We start from the raw sequence: 10,779 nt of genomic DNA on the forward strand, positions 1-10,779 counted from the left end.
GTGTCGTTATTTGCCAAAGAAGATGGTGCAGTAGTTGTAAGAACTTGCTGTGAGAGAATATTATATTAATTGCATTTAAAAAAGTTTAAAAGAAGTAACCAAGTTGAACTTTTTTTTAGTTTAATGTCCCTCACATTTTCACCCTTCAATCTTACAAGTAGGTATATAGTTTGCCTGTCAGTCAAAGAAATATGCAGATGACTGTTAAAAGTTGAGAAAGAAAATTGAAGCACAACACAAACTTAGTACTCTGCGTTGATACCACTGCTTGTCGGGAAACTTTTTACATTTTCACTATATAGTATGTACATATATATGTATATAGGTACTCCAAACCTATACACATTCTAATGGGATTTTCACTATGTACAAAAACATTAAAAAAGAACCACGTGACGGATCGAGATGAAATTTTTTTTAAAAGTTAGGGGACATGATTAGCTACCATTTGAATCCGAGTTTGTTCAAATCGGTCAACCACAAGCTGAGATATAGACAAAAGTGTAGTTTTTCACTATGGTTCACTAAAATGGCTGCCACGACCGAACCGCTTGACCGATTTTCAAAAATTTACCAGATTTGGAAAGGGAATTAAATTACCTTTTTAACGACTATCTATTTATTAAAATCGGTGCACTAGCGGCCGAGATGCAAAAGGTCAAAGTGAAAATTTGTAAAATTATGAGAAAAATACTTTTGCCTAGGTTTACCAAAATGGCTGCCAAGAAATAACGGGTTGACCGATTTTCAAAAATTTACCAGGTTTGGAAAGGTGAGAAATGTACCTTTCCAAAACTGGTAAATTTTTGAAAATCGGTTAATCACAGCCGAAGATATAGCCACTTAAAATTTGCCTTCAAAAATACCCCATTTTTGCTTGCCCGGAAACTTTTGACGGGTAGTGTACATAAACCATGCACATGAACAGAGGCAAATGATAAAATGAACCACTCATGCGTCCTAGAGCATTAAACCTCTTTTCTCGCACGCGGTATCTCACCCATGGGGATGCGACGTTATTTTACATACAAGAGAGGCAAACACAAATAGCAGGAAGAAGATGCTGGGAAGACAAAGATTGCTCCTCTGATTGGTATTTGGTGGAAAATTTTAATTGTATGTGATAGCATCGGAACGATTATCTATAGTGAAACATCTTCAACTTGCTCAATGGACCCATTAACAGTGCAAAACACGGGGTGGGTGACGAAGCGATGGCAAAGTGGTAACTTAAAGGACGGAGTATAAAAGCAAAGGGAGCAAGTGGGGAGGTATGTATATTAAATATACAACAATCCACCTGGGATGTTAACAAAATTCGATGTCGCACAATTTCTGTTTGGGTATGTTCCTTTACAGTAGTGATCCGGTCTAGATCACTGATTGTTGTTGATGAAATATTTTTCTCTCAATTTTCCTTTTTAATTTTTGTTATTTATTAATGTAATAGATAATTTAAAAATATATATTTTTTGTTTCTTGAAAAAGGACATTATGCAAATTATCAAAATTGAACATTCAATTTTGATTAAAAAATCGGGAAAAATCATGGGTTTTTTTTTCAGAACCATAAAACCTAGATTAACAAAGTTTTCTAAATTGTTCCAAAAAATAGTTTAGATTTAAGTCTTCTCCCATTTTACGTAACGTCCTTTAAGTACACTTTCAATAGAAAAAAAAATCTTAACCTTACTGCGGAACACAATTGTATTGAGGATACGCACACAATATTTTCGCAAAGCCATAAATATTTGACGGAATTATATTAACAAACCCCACGTCCTACATTCACCACTCATCTCTATATATAACATCCACCATTTTATACCCTTTATTGTGTCATTATTTTGAATATGCGGTACGCTCAAAAGGAAAATTAACATTCTAAAGTTTCCCTTTTACTTACTTTCTCGTTAACTAAAACTACCGTTTTCATCTATTTTGGGACATTATTTTACACAAACACAGTATTACTTTATGTACATATTTATGTAGGTATATATTTAAGTAATGTTAACTTATGGAATTTCATTACACTGTGTGACAACAATATGAATAAAGTCCTTTTTGATTATTTTAATTGAATCTTTTAAAGGTGTTTAAAAAAAGATTTATTCTTCTTTGAGATAGAGGAAAGTATTAGTCAATGAAGAAGTTCTAAGTTGATAGAACTCCCACAAAGTAGTGCTAAAGATTTGTTCTTGATAATACCAAAAAGAATCGTTATACCACCAACAGCCAAATGTGAAAATGTGGCCAAATTCTCTCTCAAAAAAAAAAAAAAAAACTTTCAAGACAAATAAAACAATTGTAAAAAGTTTGAGAAAAGAAGATATGTACTACATATATAGCGAAAACTATGTAAGTCTTCCTATGGAAAAGAAAAAAAGCTCATTTCCATTGAGATTGTTTATCTTTCTACCACCTAAAATCGCTTCTCGTTCGTATTCTCTCATTCATCAGAATTTCCTGAGAGAGAAGAAGGATCGATTTTAATTTCCTTAGTGTTTATTGAGCCGTAAGTAATGAAGCAATGGAAAACTTTGTTTGTACTCTCCAACGTCATCCAACACTTCTTCCTCTTTTACGCCATAAACCGGGAATCTCATTCCTCATTGTGGCATTTCAATTGTCTCATTTCGAGTGTGCAGATGGATATCATTGGTTGGTGAAAGTTGATGGGGAAACGACAAAGAACCCTATGGTGAGCTTTTCTTTTTAACTTCTAAAGCTTTTCAAGGTATTTTTATTCACCTTTCGTGATGCTCAACCTGAAGATTCTTCTTTTATTTATTGAAGCTAGGTACCTATATATGTATTTGTATGTGTACACTCTGAATATTCTTTTAGTTTCTTTCTCCTACTAAGAATCATCCGAAATTGAAAGCAAGAAAATGAAACACTGACGCCCATTGAAGAGGAAAATGTGCCTTTGATTATTTTGTGAAACAGGGTTAGAAAGGAAAACAAAGGACTTTAAGTAGGTAGGAAAAGCAAATTAATTGGAATAATTTATTGGATGCATCACATTAATTACCTTCCACCTGAAGTGGCATCTCAAAGTGGTCAAAATTCTTACCGCATGAACCACAACATTTCACCCCAAAACATGGAAATTATGTGTACAAGAAACCCTTTGATGCTCTATTCAAGCAAAAATAGTTGAGTACCTAAATTAATTGTGGAGCAGAAAGGCATGTTCTAAGAACAAGAACACTGCCATTTCAAGGAAAATTAAAAAGATTTTTTTTGCGATTTTTGGTCATTAAAAAACTCTAATAATAATCAAGAGTGTTTAAATTTCATTCAAATATTAATTTTTCTAGAACCTCTAGAAATCATTGATCGAAACTATCTTAGAGAACACAGATTTCCGTTTTTTTTTTGAATTTTTAATAAAGTTGTCCTATAGAATTCGATTCATGCAAGTAAATGAATTATTGCTTTTTGTGTTGAATACAAAACCAACTCTCCGACAAAGTTGGAATATAGGTTAGAGAATATTATATGTATGTATATTTTTGTAAATTGCCAAGTGAAGATGAAGTAAGTACAGGATTTATTGTAAAGCAAATTATTTTGCATATATCTCATATGTCTTGTGAATCCTACGTGTTTCCGCCGTTGTGTGGTGTTGCTCATCCACTAATCTCGGGAGAAATGGAAGTATTCTGTGGAAGACACAGTACCTAAGTTTTCTAAGAAGCCCCAGGAAAAGTTTTGAAAGCACAAAATCACATTCCCTCTACCGCACCGGTGTGTGGTGGTTTATGTACTCCGGTATGAGCAAGAAAAGACGTAAATTGCTAATGTAATTAGATAGGACAAAGTTTTCATTTCAGTATTGTGTAGGAGTTAAGAGCAACAGGGTACAAATATTATTTCCCTAAATGTTTCTTTTATCAATTTTGCTACATTTTGTCATATAAAAGTATAGTTATAATTTATTGCTTAACTATTAAGCTAGAAGTGAAGAAATTCGTTAAATATCTTCAAGTTAATTACAAGAAGGAAACACGGATGATGATTTTAAAATGACAATAATTGCTATATATATATATATAGGTTAAATTTGAGAATGTATTTAGCAATATCTGTCACCTCCAGTAATGTAGATAGCACGCATTTACCACCCTATTGTATATAATTAGTACCCAACAGACAATTGTTGTGAGACAATTAATTGATTTATTGCTTCTATTATCTCCCCACATAAATGTTTGTCTTATTGGGTGGTTTTGTTTTTGATTATAGTATCTCATGGGATTTAATTAAGATGCACGAAATACAACGCGCGAAATTTAATATCATGCACGTGGATGTAGATAATGAAGAAAATAAAGCTTCTCTAAGATTTATGATTTTCTTTAATCATCTTTCGTTTAATAAAAAATAAAACCGGCACAGATAAAGGATTTTATGATAAAATTTCTTGTAACATAGAAATTATGATATACCAATTAAACTCTTGTTTTAGTATGAATGGACAGTATGAAATGTATTGCAAAATATGATTGTCTATGCAAATTTGCATACAGTTTACATTTCACGGCAATAAACACATTTTCTATGGTATTTATATGCAGGACACTTATTTCACAATGAGTGAAATAGGTCACAGAATATGCACTATTTTCATTTTAATTCATAACAGTCCAACATCTTAGTGTTATCAAAATATTTTCGGAATTTTCCATGAAAAATCTTTAAGATTTTTTACAGAAAAATTTCCATAAAAGAAATCGCTTTTATTCACATTGTAAACTCATTGAACGGTCAACATAAGAATCTTCCAGATTTCCAATTTTTCACAATTGGAAAATTCAGGAAAGATTTACCGAAAAACCACGCCCCTGCTTGTACATTATTTTCCCTTAAAATGCATAAAACGCATGCCTCACAGGGCTTTGATGTTTCCATTTAATTACTTTTTTGATAAATTAAAAATCTCAATGCAAAAGCTTTATGAAGGGTTTTTGTTGGGTAAAAAACTAAATTTTTTTTTGAAAAAAAAAAAAATGTTTTAATCAAAAAGAAAAATAAATGCGCAAAATGAGAAGGTATGAAAATTTTAATATATTTCGTGACATGAAAAAATATGTAGGGTCTTTAAAAAATTTTACCTCCTCCCCCGGTGGTACCGCTGCTACTTCCTCCTCCTCCTGTACTTCCATCTCGACTTTTATTGCGTTTCTTCTTGGAGCTACTCGACGATGACGACGAGGATGAATTCTTATCTTTACTCTTCCACCGGATTAACATCACAAGGATATTGATAATATTTGACTTATAGCAGTCTCAATCACGCTTTGATAAATACACTTTCTTTTACTTTTATATTCGCCATATTAGTTTCTTTTTCCCACATTAATGTCTTCAATCATTTTATCATTTTTCTTTATAATTAAAAAAAAACTGTAAATTTTTTAAAGCATTTCCTTTGAAGAATTTGGAAAATTGATTTGTTTAGAATTTTCCAAAGACTGTAATGATTAGGGTACCAATAGTGAAATCTATAAAGACCTTTTCTATAATTTTCATCCCAATTCATGATTCTTTTCCAATAATTTCGATTCTATTTTTATGTCGGTGGAGAGATCAAACAGGTCAAAAGAAAGAGCTATAATTTAATTATGAAAAGACCTTCACACTTCTAAAAAATTCAAAGAAATCTATACTTTCGGGTAAGTCTAAAAATCCCTGAATGAGATTTAACTCATAATTTACTTTATGCTCCCTGTTCTATTTACCTATAAAAAAAATAACAATTTCCCACCCCCTAAGATGAAAACAGATGATGTAAGTAAATCAGAGTTTAAATATATTCACCAGCAGGGTGTAAAAAATGAAATTAGAAATGGTTATTTTCCCTTGAAAAATAATATTTCCAGTAAATGATTGAAGAAAACGCGAAAAAGGAAAGTTACAAGAAAGCAAGTGAACAAAGGAATAAAATTACATTTAAATTGCTTCTTGTACGATGCTGTTACACCCTCTTCCTTTTTCAGCATCTTTTCACTCCAGAGTTGCTCTCGTAAGATCACTCGAGTTTTATCCTTTTCTTTTTTCAACGTTTGTATATAAATCTATGAATTTCCAATGACGTGAAATCTATTATTAAAATTCAGAAAAATAAATCTCTCATTCTCTTATACCCTCATTTTCATTCTTATTTAAAATAAATTTACTATTATTACAATGATATTTTCGTACAGTAATATACCTCTTGTTGTTGCTATAAATTTGATCCTAACTGGGAGCATTAACATATTTTCATTTTAAATTTTTTATCTTGAAAGCATCGAATCTCGCTTTTCTTAAAAAAAAATACCTACATTTTATATTCATATCTGTATCATAACATCCCGAAAGATGTAAAGTTATTAAATCGATAACTCATGAAATGGAAATTATGTAGAACGTGATGAAAAAGAAGTGTATAGGGAACTTACGCGTGACATGGAAAATGGGTGTAATTAATTTTTTTTCATCCCATTGAATCCCAGCCTGTATAACATTATTGTTAGAAAAATTTACTCAACTTTTTTTTCATACATAAGTAACATGTACGTTACTTCATCCCCTTATATATATTCTTCATCTCTTATATCGACACTTCTTCCATTACCCATCATTTCCTCCCACAGAAAGTTTTCCATGAAATATGTATATGCACGGTGCGAGGCAATGTGCGACAAAGAGCAAAAGCACTATGTAGTCCCCTTTTTGACACCCCCGCCGTACAGACAGAAAACACCGCAGACTTGAGCAAAAACACCGCACTGCCTCACGTTTTCAGTGCCCTGCCGTCTGAGCATGTGGCGAGAAAATAAAAGAAGCGTGGGTGGTGGAAATATATATGCAATCAAATGGGGATTATACTGTGAAGTAAAAGATGGAGAAAGAAAGAATATTTATATGAAAAGCTTCAAGGAACGTGTTCAAATGAAAGAGATTGGGTTGAGTAAGTAGCGGATAAAAATCTTCACTATATATGACTAATATTGTCTATGATTTTTTTTGCTTATTACTCTCAACTTTGAGCAATAAAGCATAAGATACCATTTAGATTTTCTTAGGTTCGCATTTAAATACAGAAAGAATTAGTACCAAATAAATTCCACTTTTTCGTTGGTACAATGTCTTACTCAGAGATCAAATAACGTTTTCACAAAATTTGATTCGGCCACTCCCTCAAACTCTCATTCTAAAAACTAAATCTATCCCGGATTTATTAAAACATCTCAAAATTTTTTTAAGGATCAAACAGAGTGGAATAGTTAGAGCATTCAGGACATATCCTGGTTTGTATGAGTAAAAACCTTGCGAAAAACTGCTTCTAGATACACTTTTTTTTTTCTGTAAAAATGCCTCACGTTGTTGTATCCCAAAATTCTACTTACTTCCTTTTATTATATAAAATTCTTTAGCTTTAAATTAATTTGAGAAAATATCATTTATTATTTAAATGAAATTTTAAAAGGGAGAGAACTCCAGAAAAAATGATAATTTTTAAATATAAGAAAACTTTAGATCTTGAATGTATCACTCTGTGAATACTGTATTGTCTGATTTTTAAGATCAAGTCTTCCTACGTACACATCCCTATTATAGTACAAATATTTCCATCAAATTGTTATAAAATATGAGAAAATTAACTGATAATGTGTTAGTCTATATTGGGAAACTCCACCAATATTCTGCTTGAATTTTCGTAAATATATGTATATTTAAGGGAATATTGTTTCTCTTCCGCTACATATTCTATGTATATAAAACGTATAAGGAAGAAAGAAATGGTGATTCTCAAAGAAGGAGATTAGATTCACAATGAGGGTAAATTGGGAACATATTTTGGAAGGTTAAATGAATAATTCTATACCAATGTCTTGGAATCATACATGAATTATTAGTTTGCAAGTGTGTTGCTGCGGTGCGGATACTCCACCCATACCCTCTAGAGGGATCTTTCTCAAACCACCATCCCCAAAATTTTGGAATGTTCTACCAATTCCTTTTTACAGTATATCTTTTTCTTTTTTCAATAAAATCACGCACTTTTTGGTATTAAAGATTTTGTTGTTTTTTTGGCTTTAGGAGAATTAATCAAAATTAAATTTAACATTTCTTTACAGCAGACTTTGAGCCACACAAGCACCATTTACCATGTACACACCCATGTAATTAGTCTTTGCGTCTTTTATATTCCACATCACGACTGAAAAGATTGGCTAAACAGGGAAATGAAGCTTCCATGGGGTGTACGTCATTAAGCACGTTTTTGCGGTGTTACTAATGAAAAAAATACACAATTTGATCATTTTTGGAGCCATTCAATCCATGTATTTCTCACTTTCCGGGTATGTCGGACACCTCAAGGGGGCTCAATCATTTTTTCTTTTTTAACACTTTGCCACTTCACGCACCGCCACCACACCCCATTTACCAACAAATACCAAATGTCTGTGCACTTGGAAGATTTTTTAAAATCTTTTAAACTCGGAATTCTTAATGGGAATGACTGATTTTTCATGAAAATTTCGCACCGACTGAAATCCTGGCTGACTTGCAACCAGAGAAAAAGGAGTTCCGCCCTTTTAGACGGCCGGTCGATAGAGTATGCGCGCGCACTCTATTGCTCCCAAATATAGGGTGGTTTTATACACTCCATCAATTTTCCACAAAGTTTTTATTTCAAAAAAATTTCCTTCTACATAAACACAATCCTCACCTTTCGTCACATTTGCAATTTCTCCCATCACAAATGCATTTATCATGTCATCATTTGAGCATTAAATGATACCTCATACTTCTGAAAAGCAGCAAAATCAGCGGTAGATTTTGTGAGATTGCGCAACACCCTGTGAGGGTGCAGACCTAGTACAATATACGTAATTCAGGAATCATCCTGCCAATGTACTTCTTGTATTAGACTATTCTTTCTGTGGACTCTTCGTCTACGTTGTTTCACGTCCCTCGTCTGTCTCTTTTCCACTACTTCTCTCTCCAATTCTTTTATTCCCTTTTTTTGCGGCACGTCATGCACACGCAAGCAAATAAAGTGTGACGATAGCAGAGGATAAGTTCACCCCTTAAACCCCCTTTAATTAAGGTTAATCTCTTACTATCCCCTGTGTGTATTTTATCGTATTTTCATTTTCACCCTTAGTTATCTACTTTGCGAGAAAAGTGCAATGGACAAAAAGAAAAAAGTCTTCAATGCAATGATATACAGTCGTGCTCTCGTGGTAGGACCGTCGTCAAAATGACTTCTCCGCGGTAAAACGGCTTCAGAATGAGGAATTTTGCCTTCGCAGTGGGACAATTAGTATCCTACCTTTCCAATAGTACTAATTGTCCCACTGCGAAGGCAAAATACTTCATTCTGAAGCCGTTTTACCGCGGAGAAGTCATTTTGACGACGGTCCTACCACGAGAGCACGACTGTAATTAAGTATTTTTACCTGAAATAAATTATTCTTATAAATATTTTTGTAGAATAAAAATCAAATCAAATTATCATCACATATTCTATATATATAAGTACGTAGCATAAAGCATGTTGGATAGGCAATTTCTCGCCAATTGTATGCATTGAGGTCAAGCTCAGGTTGTGCAACACAAAAGGAGACAAGTGGTCAGTTGTGAACACTTTCTTCCCACATTCAACCCTAATACAGAGTGTATACATAACCTATGGGTCAATGACCTCAAATAAAAATAATATAGAGTTCGTTTTGGAGCATGTTGAAGCCGGCAAAATGAAAACATTATACCGCATTCCAACACTGTGTCTCTGCTACATAGAGTGTCTTTACTTCACGAAATGTATATATTTATTGTATGTGTTAGTTATGTAAAATGAATAATATATTACGCGTAGAGAAATATCTCTGCTGCTTTGATGTTTGGTAAAAGATGCAAATCATCATACACTATAAGTATTAATTTCCTGCTCAATTTCATCGGTCCCGTGATTACGATGAAATTCTTAGTTTATTTTTAAATTTTCACGAAATACCTGTATCCATGTCTTGGAAATAATTACAGATAAAAGAAAAAGTATTCGTTGATCCACAGCATATAGCCGAATGTGAAATTTTCGTGACAAAATTTGAAGTTTTGGGATCAATCCAAAAAGACATACTAAATTACACTATTTTTATGATAAAATAAATTATTTTTATTTAGAAAATATAAATAGATGATTCCGTAAAATCAACTTGAAGATTCGTAAATCATTTATTGTTTATTTTGAAATGGGAACTTGAAAAAGCTTATTTTCATCATTCGTGAGATTTAAATTATCTCAAAAACGATTTTTTGTACTTTGAATGGAAAACTATTATAGATAATCATGTATCTCTTGGATATAATAAACCATTATTCATTCATTCATTCATTCTTTACTTGGTTTAAAATAACCTTGCACTCAGACTTTAGCATTAGATGATGTAGAAGATGAGTAGTAGCCAATAAAGATTCTTTGTCGGAATTCTTAGCGAAACAGCGGTTACATATTTTCTTCTTTATTCAATTAGTTTTGAATAAATTTCCTTTTTAGGGAACGATTTCGGTGCAAGATTGATTTAAATAGAGCATATAGCGTAAAAAATATTTCATTATATCAAATATTACGAATATTACGAATTTTTCTCTCTCCTTATTTTCCACATATGTATTTGCCCTTTCATTGAAAACAGCATTAAAAATTGAAATAAATTGAAGAAGGAAACTCACCAACTTTTCTCTGAAGAATACGCTGTATTTCCCCAGCTT

At 32.4% G+C, this 10,779-nt stretch overlaps 2 protein-coding genes and 1 long non-coding RNA gene across 6 annotated transcripts in view; 2 read left to right on the forward strand and 1 right to left on the reverse strand.

Moving 5' to 3' along the window:
* The window catches only part of LOC129793390 (POU domain protein CF1A), a 299,560-nt gene extending 299,290 nt beyond the window's left edge, over positions 1-270 (forward strand). Inside the window, exon 2 of one of the 2 annotated variants that reach the window (XR_008750906.1) lies at positions 217-270. The gene's annotated coding sequence lies outside the window, so the exon portion shown is untranslated. The remainder of the gene's footprint in view (positions 1-216) is intronic. The other variant, XR_008750905.1, reaches the window with a different exon arrangement.
* Positions 1-10,779, forward strand: part of LOC129793397 (cAMP-dependent protein kinase type II regulatory subunit) — a 109,858-nt gene that overhangs the window by 21,013 nt on the left and 78,066 nt on the right. The gene's annotated exons all lie outside the window — the stretch shown is intronic.
* LOC129793443 (uncharacterized) lies at positions 1,419-9,226 on the reverse strand. 2 transcript variants are annotated; one of them, XR_008750914.1, is made up of 2 exons: positions 7,902-9,226; positions 1,419-5,396 (listed from the first exon to the last, which is right to left on the reverse strand). It is a non-coding gene; the product is annotated as an uncharacterized LOC129793443 (long non-coding RNA). The 2 variants fall into 2 exon arrangements; XR_008750913.1 differs by having other exon boundaries at positions 1,419-5,415.

This window comes from Lutzomyia longipalpis, chromosome 3 (genome assembly GCF_024334085.1).
Source record: "Lutzomyia longipalpis isolate SR_M1_2022 chromosome 3, ASM2433408v1".
NCBI lineage: Eukaryota > Metazoa > Arthropoda > Insecta > Diptera > Psychodidae > Lutzomyia > Lutzomyia longipalpis.